Source organism: Phyllostomus discolor, chromosome 9 (genome assembly GCF_004126475.2).
Source record: "Phyllostomus discolor isolate MPI-MPIP mPhyDis1 chromosome 9, mPhyDis1.pri.v3, whole genome shotgun sequence".
NCBI classification, from domain to species: Eukaryota; Metazoa; Chordata; class Mammalia; order Chiroptera; family Phyllostomidae; genus Phyllostomus; species Phyllostomus discolor.
Window position 1 is genome coordinate 65,844,446 of NC_040911.2, and position 19,380 is coordinate 65,863,825.

A 19,380-nucleotide genomic window follows, 5' to 3' on the forward strand; every position below is an offset into this window, starting at 1 on the left:
GCTGCACAGCTTCTATCCCTGCAGTGGAGACAGGTATGCTGCCACATGAGATCCTCAGAGAGGAAAAGACCACAGGAACACCATGGTGTGTTTCTGTAACTCAGCACACTTTCCCATTTGCTGAACTGGTCTTCACAATGAGTCATATACTCTGCAATTCAAGTAAGTGTGCACAGTTGTAGACCCTTGTCTTGACTGAGCCACATGCTTGGGGTGTCCTCAAAATCAGCCCAGGGGTCCTTCCTGAGACCTGTGAAATCCCACAAAGTCAGGGGCTAGAAAAAACATCTCAGCAGATGATCTCACTGTCCAGAATATTTTGGCAAGGTGTGGGTTCTGTCCTCACAGAAGCAAAAACAATGTCTAATGGGACAGCAAGTGAGACTGTCCCAGGCTTACTTGCTTGCTTGCGTGCTTGCTTGCTTCCTTCCATCATCCATTTGTGTAACATTTGTTGAGCACCTGTTATGTGTCTGCTATTATGCACTGGGGATGGAGAGATTACTGTCTAGTAATTGATGATTTAATTTCACTAATTAATGTGACATTTGAACTGTGAGGAACTCCAGGAAGATGCTTCCTGGGCTCTATGAGCCTGGGAAAGGAGGGCTGTGATTCCCCTGCCTACATAGGGAGGTAAGAAGAATAGGAGTGACACATGAATCCACTTAAGAGAAGTGAACAAACAATCCAATTAAAAAATGGGCAAAGGACCTGAACAGACACTTCTTCAAGGAGGACATACAGAGAGCCCAGAAACATATGAAAAGATGCTCAGCATCACTAGCCATCAGAGAGATGCAAATTAAAACCACAATGAGATCCACTTCACACCAGTCAGAATGGCTATCATAAACAAATCAATAAACAACAAATGTTGGTGAGGTTGTGGAGGGAAGGGAACCCTAATGCACTGTTGGCGGGAATGCAGACTGGCACAGCCACTGTGGAAAACAGTATGAAATCTACTCAAAAAACCAAAAAGTGGAACTGCCTTTTGACCCAGCAATTCCACTGCTGGGATTATATCCTAAGAACCTTGAAACACCAATCCAAAAGAACCTATACACCCCAATGTTCATAGCAGCACAATTTACAATAGCCAAGTGCTAGAAGCAACCCAAGTGCCCATCAGTAAATGAATGGATCAAAAACTATGGTACATCTACACAATGGAATTCTATGCATCAGAAGGAAAGAAGGAGCTCCTACCCTTTGTGACAGCATGGATGGAACTGGAGAGCATTGTGCTAAGTGAAATAAGCCAGGTGGTGAAAGACAAATATCATAGTATCTCACCTATAAGTGGAACCTAATCACCAGAAAAAACAAGCAAGCAAAATATAACCAAAGACATTGAAATTAAAAACAAACTGATGATAACCAGAGGGGAGGGGAGGGGGGATAATGGGAGAAAGAAAGGGAAGGGTTGTCAAGGAACATGTATAAAGGACCCATGGACAAAGTCAAAGGGGGGAAGAATTAAAGGTGGAAGGTGGAGTTGGGTTGGGTGGCAGAAGGTTGTGGTGGGAAAATGGAGACAATTGTACTTGAACAATAATAAAAAAAAATGGGAGTAAAAAGGGATAAGTGGAGAAAACAATTGTCCTGGAAAACAAAAAACCTGGACAAGGCTGGGGTAGGGAGGCCAATTTGGTATTTAATCAACTGAAGAAGGAGAATGAGTCTGGAGTGGAGAAAAGTAGGGGAGTGTGAGAGAGTGAGAAGGAGAGGGAAGCAGATGACTCAGGTGAGGTGAGCCAAGTTAGAAGTGTTGGCCTGTACCCCTAAAGCAGTGGGAAGTCACTTATCCATTTTTCAGAAGGGGGTGCATCATTAGGTTACATTTGTAGGAAGAACACTCTGGCCATCATATGGGAGAGAGTTGGTGGGGACAGAAGTGATGCAGGCTACAACACCATCCAGAAAAGAGGAAGAAGCGCTTGGCACTCCTGTGGAACAGGTGTGGCCAGAATGTAGCTAGAGTTCATGAGGAGGAACAGCCAGTGTATTCATCAGTGAATTGGCATATGGTGTGAGGGAGAGTCTGGATCTTGGAGGACAGCCAGGTTTCTGCCTTCAGCAATGGGTGGTGCTGGGCTGGACACAGAGAATGGGAACTCAGGAGGACCAGGTGTGTGGGATGGTAAAGGGGTCAGTTTGGACATGTGGAGTGTGAAGACTCTCCAGGAGGAGGTGTCAGGTAGGTCTAAAGATCATAGAAGAAGCCTGAGGGCAGGTGTCAAATGGGGAGGCCCTAGCACCCACTCTAGAAATGAGGGTTGGTGAAGTGAAATGCTTACTTGACTTCCCTGACTTCTCTAGGGACCTCCCTTGGACATTCTCCCCAGCTAGTCCATCAACATCTAACTCCACATATCCAAACTAACATTCACTCTGTTTTCCCGGTTGCAGAGCTACCCATTGGGCTCTTCTCAGGTATCCTCTTTATGGACTGACAGGGCCACTGTTAAGACCACCATTCTCCCAGACATCCAACTAAAAAAAATGAAAGTCAGCCTGAATTTTCCTGACTCTTGATGCCCCATAACTCAGACCCAGCCCTCTCAGACCCTCCTCTCCAACACTATCAGATTCCTCTTATATTGGGAGAATGCATTTTGAGTAGGGGCTGAAGCCAGACCTATAGGGTCTTCATTCTGGCTGGGCACTCACCAGCTGAATGAACTTGGGCCTTGATTTCCCCATCTAAAATTGTAGCTATTGCCTGCCATATTTCATAGAGTTGTGTGAAGCTAAGCACTAATGCATGTAAAGTGCTGAAACTAGTGTCTGACACATAGAAATTGCTCAATATATATTAGTTATCATTACTTTAACATTTCTTTCAACTTAATGTCTTTTGTGCACACTAACAGCCAAGATGTAGCATTGTAGCATCTTTCACTGAGAGCAGTACCTCAAGTATCTGTTGCTTCCTCTGAACTGGCAATTCCTCACAGGCAGGGGCTGTTTCTTATTCATATTTGACTCTCAAGTTCCCATTACAATTCCCTGAACATGCTCAATAAATGGTGGCTTCAATGAATATGCAGTGATAAGAAATTCTAAAAGTCCAATCACATAGTAGGCAGTGGGAAAAATTAGCATTTATAATGTTCCTGTCAAGAATCCAAAGTATTTTCAGAGGCTTTTTTTTTTAAAAAGAGGGGAGGAGTCAGTATACATTTGTTGCATTCTAATGGGGTTTTCATGCATTACTAAACTCGGTTGCATTGTTTCAAAGCCTTCCAAGTGGACATCAAAGTCCCAATGCCAGGAAAGATTGGTCTCCCAGGTACATATTCCTCACAATAAACACAGCTCTTATATTAGGTCCACTGACCAAAAAAACTCAGGTGAGTCCTTGGAAATTTTTCCTTGTCCAAATGTTGGGAACCACCATGCCTGGTTTCAGAAGCTGTAACCCCCACCAAAGCTAAGGCTGAGGGAGTGACCTTGGACCATAAGCCTCCAAAGAGACAAAAGCTTATCTCCCTGGCAGGAGCGCTGCTTCTGCTCCTTTTACTTCATCCATAATTGGCCCCCAATGGTTGGTCGGTTAGCCAATGATGGGTAAGATTCCCCAAGGGGGGAATGACCTAAGACAGGTATGATCATGTGGGAGGCCCCCAAGGAAGGACTTTGGGGGCTACAGCAAAAGGGGGTGATGGACCCTGGCCCCTCGCCTTTGACAAAGCCTGAGTCTTCATTCTGTCTTTGAGAAATCTCCTAATCTCTTGGCTGCCTTACTTCCCTTTCTTCATCTAAGCCTGAAACAATGACAGAGGGTAGTGCAGCCCTGTGCTGGAAAGGGTGGGTTCCCTGGGCAATCAGGCCTAAGAAAGAATATGTAAAATCCTGTGAAGCCTGCTTTGTTTAGAATGCCCTCAATTAAATGATAGGGGTCCAAGCAAGAAGTAAGTTTGTTCCTCAAAGTTTTGTAGCTCTTTAGCTATTTGACCCTGACTCAAAATAGGCCCTCAGAGTTCTTTGTTATCTATTGTTTGATCCTTACTGCCTGGCAATGATTAATGAGCTTTACCTGAATTCTTGTGTAAATGAACCCAATTAAAGGCCATTGAGGAACAGGCTCTTGGCCCTTCTTTGAGATATCGGCCACCTTTCCTCCCCAAGCAGATCAAGTCTCGGTAGACTTATTCTCCTCCGTGGCAGCCAGGGGGCCCCTGTGGGTGGGGCCCCTCCCCACCACATCCAAGGTCAGCAACACTAACAGAATCTTCTACCTAGCTGAGTTTGAGAATAAATAATTGGGGCTCTATGGAATGTTCTGGAATCCTCTGTGAGCTCAATCGGATAGTTGTCTGACAAAAGCACAGAACCAAATCTAGAGCTGGGGACGCTATCACCTCTCAGCTAGACAAACTGTCAGGAATCTCTTATTAGATAGTGCACCTCAAACTGGACACCATTATTTTTTCTTTAAAAAAAATTAGCAAAAATCAGGCAGCTGTTTCCAATAGTGTAAATGTGGTTCCAAAGGCAAAGTCACTAAGGTGTGGGACTGGGTCACTAAGGTGTGGGAATGGGTTTGGGAAGCAAAAAGAACAATAGGAAACAAAGTACTTCTTTCTAATTGCAACTGTTTCATAGATTCATTAATGATTAGAGCCTCTCCTCTAGTTCAAACTTTCCAAATGAGAAAGTAGGCCTCGGGAAGTGAAATGACTTTCCTCAGCTCACTAATCTTAAAGTTAGATACCCAAGCTCCTTCTCCTGGTAATTGCACATTTTACAGATGACACTGTATGGAACAAATTTCAGTTTAAAACAAGTGGCAAAAGAAAAGTGTGAGGACACTATTAATGTCTAAAATATTTTGTACTTTCTCAGCCACGCCATGTGCTAAATTCTTTAAATGCACTTCCTAGTTTTTGCAACCAGGGTAGGAGTATGTACCTCAAGTGTCTCTATTCCACATCAGGAAGAGCTGAACCTTCCCAGTTTACTGAGCAATAGGTACTGGAGCCAGAGACCCTTAGAATTTTCTTTCAAGGCCCTCAAATCCTGAGTGTAGCATCAGAGGCCTATAGTTCGAGTATTTGTGGTCCTCATGCAAACACCTGAGACTCTCCACTCAAGAGTGCTCTCCCATACTGCTTGTGGGAGAGTGGGAAGACCAGAAGAACTGGGAAGTTAATGACCCCTGGAGTGACCCCTGAAACAGCTCTGGTAATGATGGATGGAGCTGGAGGTTAAAAACCTCAGCCTTCTCCTCCTGCTCCCTGTCCAGAGCTCTCCAGCAGGACTAAGTTCCACTTGCTCACAAAGCAACCTGCTCATTACCATGCCTTCTGATTTCCTTCCTTCCCCATGTCACTTCCCCACTGACCACCAATGTCTTCTGGGATCACTAGGTAAACCTACTGCATCTTTGCTCAAAATTTCCTTCTTAGGAACCCAGGTTAAGGCAGCTGGAGGGAAGAAGAGGATGTTTTGTCTCCGTATATGTGGGAATGAGAGCCTAAGAGGTGTCTGAAGCCCATGAGAGGAATGTCAGGAGAGCCAACCAGGGGTCAGTGTGTTCTCCCACAAATGTAGATTGTCAGGATGAGCGGGGTAGGACAAAATGGTGGCTGGGCTACAATTAATCATGGTGGCTAAACTATAACCCGGAAGAGATGGCTGTCATCAAACCAGGATGCGAGGGGAACCACCAATGATATTTTGCCGCTTTGTTCACAAGGGACCAATCCCCAGCTCCCATGGAGAGCCAACCCACAATAAAACCCCGCCATTTTTCCCTGTTTGGCCTGGCTTTCCTTGGTCCCCTTCTGTGTGGATGAGGACGGGTGTGGGGGGAGTCACCTGGGGGCACAAACTCCAAATAAAGCTCTATACTGCCCAATTTTATGGCTGATTAGCATTTATTTCCTCGGAGGAACCTAAGAAAACCTTTCATAGACGTGGAACAATGACAAAGCCAAGAAAAGTTGTGTACAAAATGGATAAAGTGACAGACTCTGGTAACATGTAATTAACCTGTGGACTTGTCTGTAGTCAGTGTTTCCTGCCAAAGGTGCTGAAACAAATCAGACTCTGGTAGAAAAGGATGTTAACAGTGGAAGATGGAGACCGGTGCTATGACCCCCTGGACTTTTTAACCTTTCCACTCAGGGTAGCCATTCAGCAAACCTGGCATGAGCCTGTTGGAAACCTGGGAAAATTCTGCACCATCAAAGAACTACAACGTGTTCAACCACAGCAGAACAGCTTTTGGAGAAAGAAATGGAAAGTTCTGCAATCAGTGCAATGCTTTACTTTCTAAGTTGACTTGGTGCTGGCAATCAAAGCCACCCATTCCTTCATTCAGTTAACCAGAGTTGATTGTGTCAGTCACTAGGCTGTGTTTGGAGACACAGATGAATCTGAGACAGCTCTTGCCATTAGCTGTAATAAGGAAATGTTCAACCTTATCCCAACACAGGCTGAGAAGCATTGCTGGTCACCAAAAGCACAGTCACATTTGGACATACTGTAGCTTTCTGAGCTGGACTAGTCAAGCTACAACAGATCAAGGGTTGTAGTCCTATTGTTCCTCTTAAAAAAAGTTAGAGTTCTGGCCAAGATGGAAGTATAGGTAGAAACCCTTCGCTTCCTTACACAACCAAAAAATAACAACCAATCTAAAAATAATAAACAACAAGAAGTGCCAGAAAATCAAACTGCATGGATCTCTGAAAACCAAGGAGTTAAAGAAACATTCACCAGTCTGGTAGAAGGGATGTACACAGGTAGAAGGAACACAGTACACTGTTCCTTCTCAGATCCCTCCCCCACAGACAGCAACACCATGCAGCAAAGAGGGTTGCCTGCCCCGGTGTATACCTAAGGCCACACCCCCTATAACATAACAGGTGCACCAAGACAAAGAAATATGGCCCAAATGAAAGAACAGATCAAAAGTCCAGGAAAAGAGCTAAGCAACAAGGAAATAGCCAACCTATCTGATGCAGACTTCAAAACACTGGTAATCAGGATGCTCACAGAACTGACTGAGCTCAGTCACAAAATGAATGAACAAATGAAGGCTACCCAATTAAAATAAAGCAAAATACACAGGGAACCAACAGTGAAGGGAAGGAAACTGGGACTCAAATCAATGATCTGGAACAAAAGGAAGAAATAAACATCCAACTAGAACAGAATGAAGAAACAAGAATTCAAAAAAATGAGGAGAGGCTTAGGAACCTCCAGGACAACTATAAACATTCCAATATCCAAATCATAAGGGTACCAGAAGGAGAAGCATGAGAGCAAGAAGTTGAAAACTTATTTGTTCAAATAATGAAAGAAAATTTCTCCAATCTGGTGAAGGAAATAGGCTTCCAGGAAGTCCAGGAAGCCCAGAGACTCCCAAAGAAATTGGACCCAATGAGGAAAACACCAAGGCACTTCATCATTAAGTTACTCAAGATTAAAGATAAAGAGAGAATCTTAAAAGCAGCAAGAGGAAAGGACAGAGTTATTTACAAAGGAGTGTCCATAAGACTATCAGCTGATTTCTCCAAAGATACTTTGTAGGCAAGAAGGGGCTGGAAAGAAGTATTAGAAGTCACGAAAAGCAAGGACCTACACTCCAAGATTACACTATCCAGCAAAGCTATCATTTAGAATGGAAGGGCAGATAAAGTGCTTCCCAGATAAGGTCAAGTTAAAGGAGTTCATCATCACCAAGCCCTTATTATATGAAATTTTAAAGGGACTTAGCTAAGAAATAGAAGAAGATCAAAAACTATGAATAGTAAAATGACAAGAAACCCACAATTATCAACAACTGAACCTAAAAAAATGAAAACAGAAACTAAGCAAACAACTAGAAGAGGAACAAAATCACAGAAATGGAGATCACATGGATGGTTTTCAGTGGAGAGGGGGAGAGGAAGAATGGGGAGGAGGTACAGGGAATAAGGAGCATAATTGGTAGGCATAAAATAGACAGGGAGAGGTTAAGAATGGTATAGGAAACACAGAAATCAAAGAACTTATATGTACAACCCATGGACATGAACTAAGTGGGGGGAAGTTAGAGGGTTGGGGAGTGCAGGGCAGAAGGAGGATAAAGGGGGAAAATTGGGAAAACTGTAATAGCATAATCAAGAAAATATACTTAAAATAAAAATAATAAATATCTTTGAATTTAAATTGCAGGAAGCCCCCCAATGAAGAAAGGGTGTATTTGAACCCCAAGGATATTCTCCATGTCAGATATAAGAAAAACCACAACATAAAAAATCACGCTGAGAGCAACAGGAACATGACATTTTGTCAACTGATTTATAGACCTGAATTGGGTCAGAAGGCCACTTCTGAAATTAAAATAGAGCCCAAAGATGCATCTGTTGTTATGAAAAATTGATAAGGCTGAGCCTGCATTTCACTACTCCCAGGGGGTGTGTGGACACTGTGCCATTTATCAGTTGCAGGGAGAGGCTGGACCAGAAGCAGCCATACAAGGTCATCCCCTGGCTCCAGACTCTAAAGGATGATCTCTGGATTCAGACTACTAAATGAAATCCCTACAGATAATCAAGATGGCAAATGGCAAAATAAACAATGACTGAGTACTTCTTGCTGGCACCAAGGACAGGATTCCCCAAGGCCTTCCAAGGGAGGGAATTAATGTCCTGCATCTGGGCTTTCTATTTCTCTGAAGGGATTTTTAATCTTCTTATATAGGCTGTATCTTTTAAAAGTGACCATCACATTCTTTTATTTACTTCCAATAACTTCAAAGCCAGTATTAGTAACCTAATTCTTCTGGCATCAAATTTAGATGTTTTGATACTATGCACAGTATATGCAGAGTTTATACTATAGTTATATATATAGGTCTTCAAATGGGAAAAACTGTCAGAGAAGCAAGAACATAATCAAGCCATTTGCCTTAATTGTGATGTCACTGACACCTGCTCTTTAGGCACATGGCACATGACACTCTCCTGACAGGTAAGGCCATCATGGTCAGGAGGAGCTGGGCTGAGCCCCCAGCTGAAACCTCCCTCCCATCCAAGGACGATGGGATCTGTGATTCTAAACTCTGGGCTAAGCACTCTTCTTTCTCTTCAGAGTTCTTTTAACATGTGCATATACCATAGAAGAGAAACTCTGTAACTCAAAAATACTTCCAGATAATTAGTTTACCTGTTATTAAAAATCTCTCCTTTTTGTGGACTAAGCTTGCCTTCAACCATGTTGGAAATTGGCTTTCTGCAGGTCCTTCCAGCTACGAACACCTGCCTCCGTCTCATGCATTTGTTATTTCTGTAAATGGCAGCAGCACTTACGTAGATTCAGAACAGATGATTTGGAACCATTTGACCTTCCCTCACTTGACTGGGCCCACATCCAATAAGTTTCCCAATCAGAAGGCCTGTCTCCTGCCTTGTTTCTTCTACTCATTAGCTCTTCTTTGCCTGTTTCATCAGGGGCAGGTACTAGGAGGTCTGTCCACTTGTGCCATTGCAAGCATATTTCTTTGCTGTAATCTTTTCTTTTCCAGTGTCTCCTGCTCACTTCTTCCATGTGGTGCCCAGAAGAATCAAGACAGTGATACAAGTGGAGAAAGGAAGGATTAACAAGAATGCACTGCTGGTATCCCACCTCTAGGAGCTACCTTTGGAATTCTGTGCCCTTTGGGACAGGACCCTTGTCTGGATTCCTGTAACTATGAACGATGACATCCTGCCTTCTCAGTCATCCCTGCTATGAAGGCCACATATTCTCAATTGTATTTCTTTCCTCTCTGGTGCAATCATCTCCAACCACAAACGTAGCTCTCTCCAACAAGATCTTGTATAATTTTATATACTTTGGATACTATCCTTTATAAAAATTGTATTTTTTAAAAGATTTTTAATTTATTTTTAGAGAGATGGGAAAGGAGGGAGAAAGAGAGGGAAAGAAACATCAATGTGTGGTTGCCTCTTGTGCATCCCCTACTGGGGACCTGGCCTACAACCCAGGCACATGCTCTAGACTGGGAATCAAACTGGTGACTCTTTGGTTTGCAGGCTGGCACTCAATCCACTGGGCCACACCAGCCAGGGCTAACAATTGTGCTTTGCAAAGATTTTTCTCCCAGGCTTGTCTTTTTGTCTGAACAGTGTCTTTTGAAGAACTTAAAAAAGATTTTCATCTTAATGAAGTCTGACTTATTTCTTTCTTTCATGGATCATATTTTTGGTGTTGTATCCAAAAAGTTATTGCCAAACCCAAGGTCACCTAAATTTTCTTCCATGGAACCTTTTATGAGTTTTATAGTTTTGCATTTTATATCATAGCTTTTATATTAAATATTTATATTTATTGATATTTCATCAGAGAAAAACAAGGTCCTTTGCTAAGTTGTAAAATCATCAGGGCTTCCTTTATCTCTGCTTTTAATCAAGTCAAGGATTTGCACTGGAGGCAAGCTCACACTTATTATTTAATCACCAGCATCTTAGACTTACCACAATTGCTCCTCAAAATAAACTTCTGGGTATATTCACATAACCAGCTGCAAGGCCAGCATGAAAGGGACTAGGGATGCAGAGGGCTTATAGTCCCCTATCTATGAGTGGATTACCTGGGTATGACAGAGCAGTCAGGGGATATATTCCGAGACCCCCAGTGGATGCCTGAAACTGGGAAGTGCTGAACCCTATATGTATAATACTGGTTTTTCCTATACACACATATGTATCTTTTCACTCAAAAGAAGCACTTTATGGCTTCTCTTTGGTGTATCTGAATTGCCTGCATCAGTACCCTTGTACTTTGGGGCCCTTATTAAGTAATATAAGGGTTACTCGAACACAAGACTGGGTGGGGTACTACAACTGTCCATCTGATAACTGAGATGGCTACTGAGTAATAAGTGGGGAGTGGATACAGTGTGAATATGCTGGATGAAGGGATGAGTCAAAGGGCAGGGCTGAGTGGGACAGCATGGGATTTCATCATGCTACTCAGAATGGCTCACGATTTAAAATTTATGAATTATTTCTGGAATTTTCCATTTAATATTTTCAGACTTCAGTTGACCAGAGGTAACAAACTTCAAAAAGTGAATCTGTGGATAAGAGGGACTGGTGTATATTTGAGGTAAGGCAGAAGTCTTACTTGAGTCTTCCCAAATAATTAGTCAGTTTTCCCATATACTTTGCTCAAAATCCTTCCCTTTGGCACTGGTCAAGGCTATAGGCTCACATCATAATGTCATTTTGGGGTTATCGACTGTATACCACTCAGCTGTCTGGTTTAATGCTGTAGCTTTAATGTAAAGATACATTAAAATGTATCTTAAGGTGTAAGATGCATTTCAGTATAAAGTAAGGAAAATCTTCCTTCATTGATCTTCTTTGAAACACTTTTTTGGTCTTCAGATAAATCCAAAAATAAATCTTACAGGCTTCCAAATTAAATTTAAAAGATGTTTTAATCTTCTATCCAAGAATATTTGTTGTTAAAATATTTTAATACATATTTAGATATATGTTGAAGTCTCCTTTATACAGATTGTACACTGTTCAACTCAATTCTAATTATTTCATTACTGCTTTCTTTATTCTTATTATCCAAATGAAAGATTCAGTTTAGCTGGTCACTGTCAATGTTTAGGAAAGCTGTTCATTTCTGCATATTCAGCTTGTATTTGCTCATTTGAAACTTTCTTACTGATTTCAATAGACTTATCAGTAGAGTCATAGGATTTTGTAACTATATAATTATACTATCTGCAAATAATTTTTATCATTCTGTTTATAATAGTTATTCACCAGGACCTTTGAAGCAAGCATATTAAATAAAAATGGTAATGGTGGTCATTGTTTGTCATACGTGTGACTTTTATGGGCATGTGAGTATTCTGATCACTTGCATTGTTGACTGTTGGCGTCAGAAAAATAGTGTTTTTGACATTGGGGGATACCCTTCTAACAACATAAAACTGTTTTTATTTAATATCTTTCTCCGTGGAGACTCATCTCTGTGATATATGACACTAGTAGATACTTTACTATAAATCAGTCTTTGCATCACAGAGATAAAGTCTTATCTGCTCATGAGAGATGCTTCTTTTAGTGTACTGACAAATTTAGTTAATATTTTCTTTAGCAGTTCTGAATTTTTAATAACTTTTTTTTTCAGAATGTTCTGTGTTAGGTTTTAAAATCTGGGTAATTATGAAATTCTAAGCCTTTGGGAAATACTATTGCTCTCCACCACTCCCTGGATACCTGGCCCACAGGCAGTGGAGAGCCCCTAAGACCTTGGGGGTCTTTTCAATGATCGGAAATCACATAGTGTACACATCCTTTTGTGCCTTGCTTCAGGTCGGTACCACTGGAGACTACACTGATAGTTTCAGAAGCAGCTGACACCAGGTCCACCCATCCTCAAAGGAAAAGCTAGATTCCAGCTGTCACTACGGCTGACAGGTTTTAGGAAGTGACCTCCCAGGCCTATGTTGAGTAAGGCAAGTAGAAAATCTCTGCAGACAGTTTAATTAAGTTGAGTGAGTTTCACTGTTCTGGGAAATAAACCAAACCATTTTCTCTATTAACAAAAATGACAATTCAGCATCCGGGCAGATTGCTGAATTAATAAAAGTTCATTAAAATCCATCTTTTAATTAGAAGTCTCTGCAGATCTAACCACCAAATTAAGAACTGATCTTATTGGAAAGGACAGGGAGATGCCCTTGGCACCGAGGCCTGTGCCAGCCCTACTCCTCTTATGCCACCTTTCGGGTACTTTCTGGAGCTCTTTATCAGTGTCTGAAAAGGAGCTACCAGAACTTCTGTGAAAGTGCTGACAGCTCCTCTGAGATGGTCTTGTATGGACTACATGGAACCTACTAGAAGGTGGTTAGCAAGGTCAGGGAGAGCGAGTTCAGATCCTGGCTTCTCAGTATCATGGCTATGGATGAGTGACTCACTCTGTGACCTCAGAAATGGGAGATATTATAGTATTTAACACACTGATATGTCATAGGTTGTTGTGGGATGAAGGAGGAAAAGATACATAAAGGACTGAGCACAGTTCCAGAAGGTGTTCAAGGTAAGTAGTTGTTATGACTATGGCTGCTATTTAGTTATTATTTCTCCTTGGAAAAGAATGGGGCAGACTGTGAGTTAAGAATATGGAACTCTGAACTAAGCCAATTTTATAAACTCGGAGCCTCAGTTTTCTTACCTTTTCAATATAAATAAAGAATATCTGTTGATCTTATGCTATAGAATTCTAAGGAACATGTGTTTTAAAATCCTGAAGAGACACATGGATGTGAAGCTTCAAGCACTGCCTAATGTGTAATTGTAGCAAATGTGTAATTAAAACCCTGACCCACCAAGTTTCAGGAGAAGTATCTTTGGTTTTGAAAGTGGCTACTTTCTGGGGGTTAGGGAGAGGAGGAGAGGTCAGGAGCACAATGGGACTCCCTTTTATGGCTGTTTTAATCCACGGCCCCCAACACCTATGTAGTGACCACAGCAGCTGAATGAATGTTCCATACAATGAATAGCTTGAGATTCCCTGTTCCCTCCTCAGTCTCCCTGGGGCTCTCAGGGGCAGCTCCCACCACTGCTGACACCTGGGGCCTATACCTATGTGAGAATGCAGCTGAAAGGAAGACCTGCAAAAGTCTGGGCAGTCTGTGTCCTCATGAGCATCACCTAAGGGGGTGGTGCACTTCACCATAACTGGCTCTGCCACTTCAGGCAATGGAAGGGTCACAGCCTGACATAATCCCCTTCCTCCAGCAGAAAACCCCTATGTCCTTGGGAAGGCCAGGTGTAGAGGCCTTGGTTCCCCAATTAACTAGGAAACTCAGATCAGTTTTTGAAAGACCTCACTACAGCAATCACTATTGTCATAGAGGATTGTCTTTCAGACCCCTGGTGAAATGAATATGCATAATACTGAGAAATTCAAACAGGCAGAGTGACCTTGTGTGTGGAAAAGGTAGGTAATGAGCTTCAGCTTCTGGCTTGGTTTCTGTTTCTCTTGGTACCTTTTCCCACATATGTAATGCTGAAATATTGTCATCATTGTCACTGACATCATCAAAAATGTTGCAGATCCCTCCTAGCAAAGCCCATGTCCCACCTGCTCTCCCAGGGCAAGCCCACTCTCTCTAGCAGGTAAAGGTGACCATTACATGGAGTAAAATCTGTACCAACTCTAAGTGTGCCTTCAACTGAAACACCTCAGTGGACCCACAGCACTGACCTCCCATGCATTTATGATGCATGTGACATAGGGCCCTATGGCAGGTAACACAGGCCAGTACCTTTTAAGTAATGGACATATTTAAGAATCTGTTGAAAGCTACCCACCATCTTCACAGAAAAAGCACATGAGCACTAATTCAAAGCATTCATCAAGTCTCTAAATTCTCATCCCAGAGGGTCTTTCCAGTGACTCATGGACTCATAGTAATGCCACATACTGCAAGCACTTCCAGGCAGATTGACACGTGCAGGGTAAGCATGGAGATTCCCTTCTTACTCTGCTTATCTCCCTGAAGTTCCTCAAAGACATACTGACTTAGAAGCATAACAATAGGCAAGAATCCCTGATGTGCCTTCCAAGTCTCTGACACCCACCCTGCTGGGACCTGGACCCTTCCCAGACTCTGCCTGCTGAAATTATAGGCATCTGCATGCCGCCACCCTCTGAAGCATGTTCTGAATCCTATTTTTAGAGAAATCCATCCTATTTTAAATCCCCATGGTGTTTTGCAGATAAGTATCTTATGTCACTCACTACACTTGCCTTACAGCCATTGTGTGTATGTATGTGTATTCAGCTTCACTAAACTGCACTTTCCTAAATGTTTGGGACCATGTGGGTTCATATTACTAACGTGAATCAGCAATAAACAAATGAACAAACTAAAGTGTGCGCATGCGACCTACCTAATGCCCAGTCCTGTGCTAGGCACAGGTGACACAGAGATGAGTGGGTCCATTTAGGTTTTCTAATTTCCAGGATTTGGTGTTGTTAATGTCAGCACTAATGAATAATGGTCCTATCTATATGTGTGCATGTGTGTACACATGTACACACATGTTTGTACAATAAGGGGGGCAGAGTTCAGTGTGAAAACATAAACTTGTACATCTGAGCAGTCATCTCTCAGATCCATAGTTTAGGGTTTGAGCAAATGCTACTTGGGAGAGAGAAGAGCCCTCTGTTGATACTTGGATAGTGCAGCCTGGCTTCTTAGCTCTAATCGACTCTCTTCTTAGAGAAGGAAGTCCAGCACTTAAATCATTGAGATATGAGTCCTGTTCAGGGATCCAGCAGGCCTCCTGTATCAAATCTAGGCATTGTTACCTCTAAGCCACATTCCAAACCACTCCACTTTGGGGAGTCAGATACATCTGGCAGTTCTACAGCAGACTGGAAAAAAATGATGTTTGGATGAACAACTGTGGGCAGGACATTGACCCCCAGTGTGAATCCCTAACTAGCAGATTAGACAAGTAGAGCTGGACTCTCAGAGGTACTGGTGAGAGTAAGGGTGGTGGGCCTATACACACAGATACACACAGACACACACAGAGCCCTAAGACTGTGGGAACAACCTGATCTTGCAGGGTGTTCCTCTAGCAAGTGTCCCTAATTGGCTTAGAGTACCTCTAAGGTTGTAAGAAAGGAGGTCGACATGAATATATACCCCCTTAGCACCAAGATGGGTGTCTCTTTCATATGGGAATATTACTAGGCTCAAAGAGTTGAAGTGGTCAAGGTGACATAGTTGGATGAGCTTGAGACAACAGCATTTGGTTTTTCAGTATTCATAAATTGATGGTGTCTTTTGTGAATGTAAACAAATTGAGGCTTGCTAATTTTTATCAGGACTTCATGGAGACAGACTTTAGGCCAGACACAGACATAAGAAATCATGGAAGGCTAGAGAAAAAATGGCTCTAGATCAAGAAGCACATTTACTCTCTTGTGTCACACATGAGTAAATTGAGGTGGTACTGAGTGTCCAAAGTTACACAGGGACATATTGGCAGAGCTGGGCTGGCCCCCAGGTCCCCTGATGTCACCAGGTGAATGCATCATACAAATGGATGTGGCAGCTCAGCAGTGGATGCAGCCATATGGAATGCCCCCTGCTCAGCACTGTAAGCATGTGATAATTTCTCCAGCACTGCAGGTTGGTCAGGGGCAGCTGGGAGTCCTCAGCTGGGGGATGTGTTGTTCTCCAAGAGACTTCTATAGCTCTAAGTAAAACATTGGCTCCAGGTCCAAACAGTGAGAAAACTCAAGCACTACAGATAGTTTCAATTTCCATTAAAGCTCCCCACTGCTGTTGCCAAATGATCTTCCCTCTTTCTTCAACTTCCAGTCTGGTCCCTGCTTCTCCATCTCTGCTCCTGTCATCATCATGTTGGTATCAACATCCCTGAGCATGACCATCAAGAGCTCTGACCTCTCACCTTACTGATCTTATCACTTTCAATGTTCATATTGTCTGTTCTTCTTAAGCCTAGACTCTTGTATTATTAATGATGTCACTGTATCTTAGCTTCAGGCATCCCTGCTGACCCCTACCCCACAGCTGTCCAGGCCACTTACTGTAGAACACCCACTACTACAACTCTTTCTTCACTCTCCATCATCTTCCTTTCTTCACTGCCCTTGTTGCCCATTAGGTTTTATTGTCTATTATTTTAATTACTCCTTTTCAAATACCCTCACTCCTTGCCTCTCTCATCTTGTGTGATACTGAAGTGACAAAACTTCAAACTCTGGTTAAACCCAACCATCCATCCCCTCTGAACCACACCTGAGCAACTTACATGGCCACAGAAGATTGCACATGTAGGGTAGCAGGCTCATTTCATAGAGGCCATCAAAACTGAAAAGGGACACCCAGTGATCTGGGTGATCTGACAACATTTTCTATGTAAATTTGTTCTTTGCTCTGGGTTCATACTTCCTTCTCTGTCCTCAAATGCATCCTCTCATTAGCTCATCACTATGCTTTATATTCAGAAAAAATAGGAGCAGTCAGGCTCCCTGCATCTATACCCATATTCTCTCCCACCTGCTATTAAAGTGGAACTATCCCTGCTGCTTTAGAAGGAGGGTTGGTGAACATGTGTTCTGAATCCCATCCCTTCCTGGACCACTTTATGCCTGTAGTTTTCTCTTCTTCTTCTGAAGCATTGTCTCCCTTTGTAGTCTACCATTTCCATCAACAAACAAGTATTCTACAGAATTTCCATTCAAAAATATCTTCAAAACAAATCTCTTCCTCATTCAGCATCCTAATCTAGCTGGCATTCCATTTCTGTGCTCAGTTTTCAAAGAAAAACTCAAAAAACTGTTAAGCTCCACTTTCTGACCTTAGCCTTTGATACAGTTACTCTTTGACTCATCCAACCCATTACCCACCCTGTAACCCCCTCCTAAAACTGCTTTTGTTGAGGTTGATATAGGCTCCATGGTGCCCAACATCTCTGTGAATGCTTCTCTGATCTTGTGTTCACTCCATCCTTACTCTCTTCCAGGATGCCACTCCCGTCTTTCCTTCTTTATCACTGGCCACTTATCTTGGTTTCCTTTACTGGTACCTTTGCTATAGGATTCTAAATGGTGAAGGGTCAGAGGGCTCACTCTCTAACTGAGCTGTCTTTCCAGGTCAGCTTAAAGCTTTACACACCATCTATAAGTTATGTATCCAAATGGGTATCTCCAGGATGGACCTCTTGCCTGAACTCCAGGCACATCTACACATAGTTGACACCTATTCCTGGACCATTTAGGTAACAGTGTACTCAATATTTCCCCCAAGACGTGTCCCTTCTATCTTGTCATGGACGCCAGCTCATGGGGTCCACAGCGTTGTAGCTGAGACAAGAGAAATTCACACGGATTGCCAAATCCTGTGGAGAAAAAGAGCAGGTGACTTCTCTCTCAAGGGCAGCAAAAGCCGTATGCAGCCCTCACCATGACAGGCCTTTATTTCTTTTCTGGGAACATTACATGATGGTCCTCATTTACTATGAACAGGTTCACTTTAGGTGGTTACCTTTCACAGAAAACAAAGGAGAGGATGCCGCTAATCACAGCACAGAAGAAGGATATTTGCAAATGAAAAGGGAAAAGTGGTTGAACTGGTTACACTCATCCCTGGAAAGTTAGCATGGATTTTAGGAAGTTACAGTAAGCACTTGCTGCCTCAATTCAGGGTGAGGGAGTTTTAGCAAAAGCAAGTCTCAAAGCGGCCTAGGTACATTGCAGGCCTGATTCCCCACAGGAGAACCTGTCTGTGGGCATGGGTCCTGTGCATCTCCAAGTGGGAGCTGGGCCCATACCATGCAGAAATGTCTCCTGTACTATCCATATCTTCCCTGTCCAAGGAAATGTTAGAATCCACAACATATTGAGCCACATGTTTAGGAGTTTTTCTTGCTTCTTTTCAACATGTGCTATCCTGTCCAAATCATCATCCAGTTCCATCTTACTCTTAAATATATTACAAATCTATGCTATTCTCTTCACTTCTATTACTATCACCATTTCTTCCCTGGAATACTGAAATGGCTACTTATCTGGTGTCCTGGCTTTTACTTTTGTCTCCCTACAATCCATCTTCTCACCCAGTGGCCAGAGTAATCTTTCAAAATGCATATCAGGTCATGTCACTCCTGTGCTTAAAACATGTCTCACCACCCTGCTTATTTCTTTCATAGCCTGTCATTTCCTTGATTATTTGTTTTCTTGTCTGTTGTCTGTCTCCCCTGATTAGAATATAAGCTTAGGGGTCAGGGCCCTGTCTAATTCACTACTGTGCCTAGCACATAGTAGACAATCATTACCGTGTTTTTTGATATATTAATAAATACTTCTGAGTGGGAGGTCCTGTAATCTAACTGCAGGTCCAGGACAGTTTCTCACAGTCAGCAGAATCTCTGTATGTTAGAAAGACAAGATGTGCTATAAATAGGCACTGGTCCTGGCAGAAGATAGGGCACTGTGAGAATGCCATCTCTGTAGAACTTTTTATCGCTCTCAGAAACTGAAAGCCCCTAAATATAGGCCATCCATTAAAGATTCATGAGCTCCTGCTGCATGCATCGGAGCTTTGGAAATTGGAGCCTTCCATCATGATGGATACTTTGACATTTGCTTCTAATCAGCAAATGTACATATTTTATCACCTTTTGAGAGAAGGATGACCAGGGCCACATTACAGAAGCATCAGAGGTTTCCCACTCAGAGCAGGGATTGGGTTTTGCTCTCCAATGCAAACACAGAACATGCACAAGCCACTTCGGCTGCATGTCGGCTGGAAAAAAAAGGTGCTCTAACTATCCCCCTTCCCCATGTCACTTCAGGCATTGTAGCTGC

General features: G+C 42.6%; 1 protein-coding gene across 1 annotated transcript in view; it reads right to left on the bottom strand.

Moving 5' to 3' along the window:
* Positions 1-19,380, bottom strand: part of SLC24A3 (solute carrier family 24 member 3) — a 563,591-nt gene that overhangs the window by 280,932 nt on the left and 263,279 nt on the right.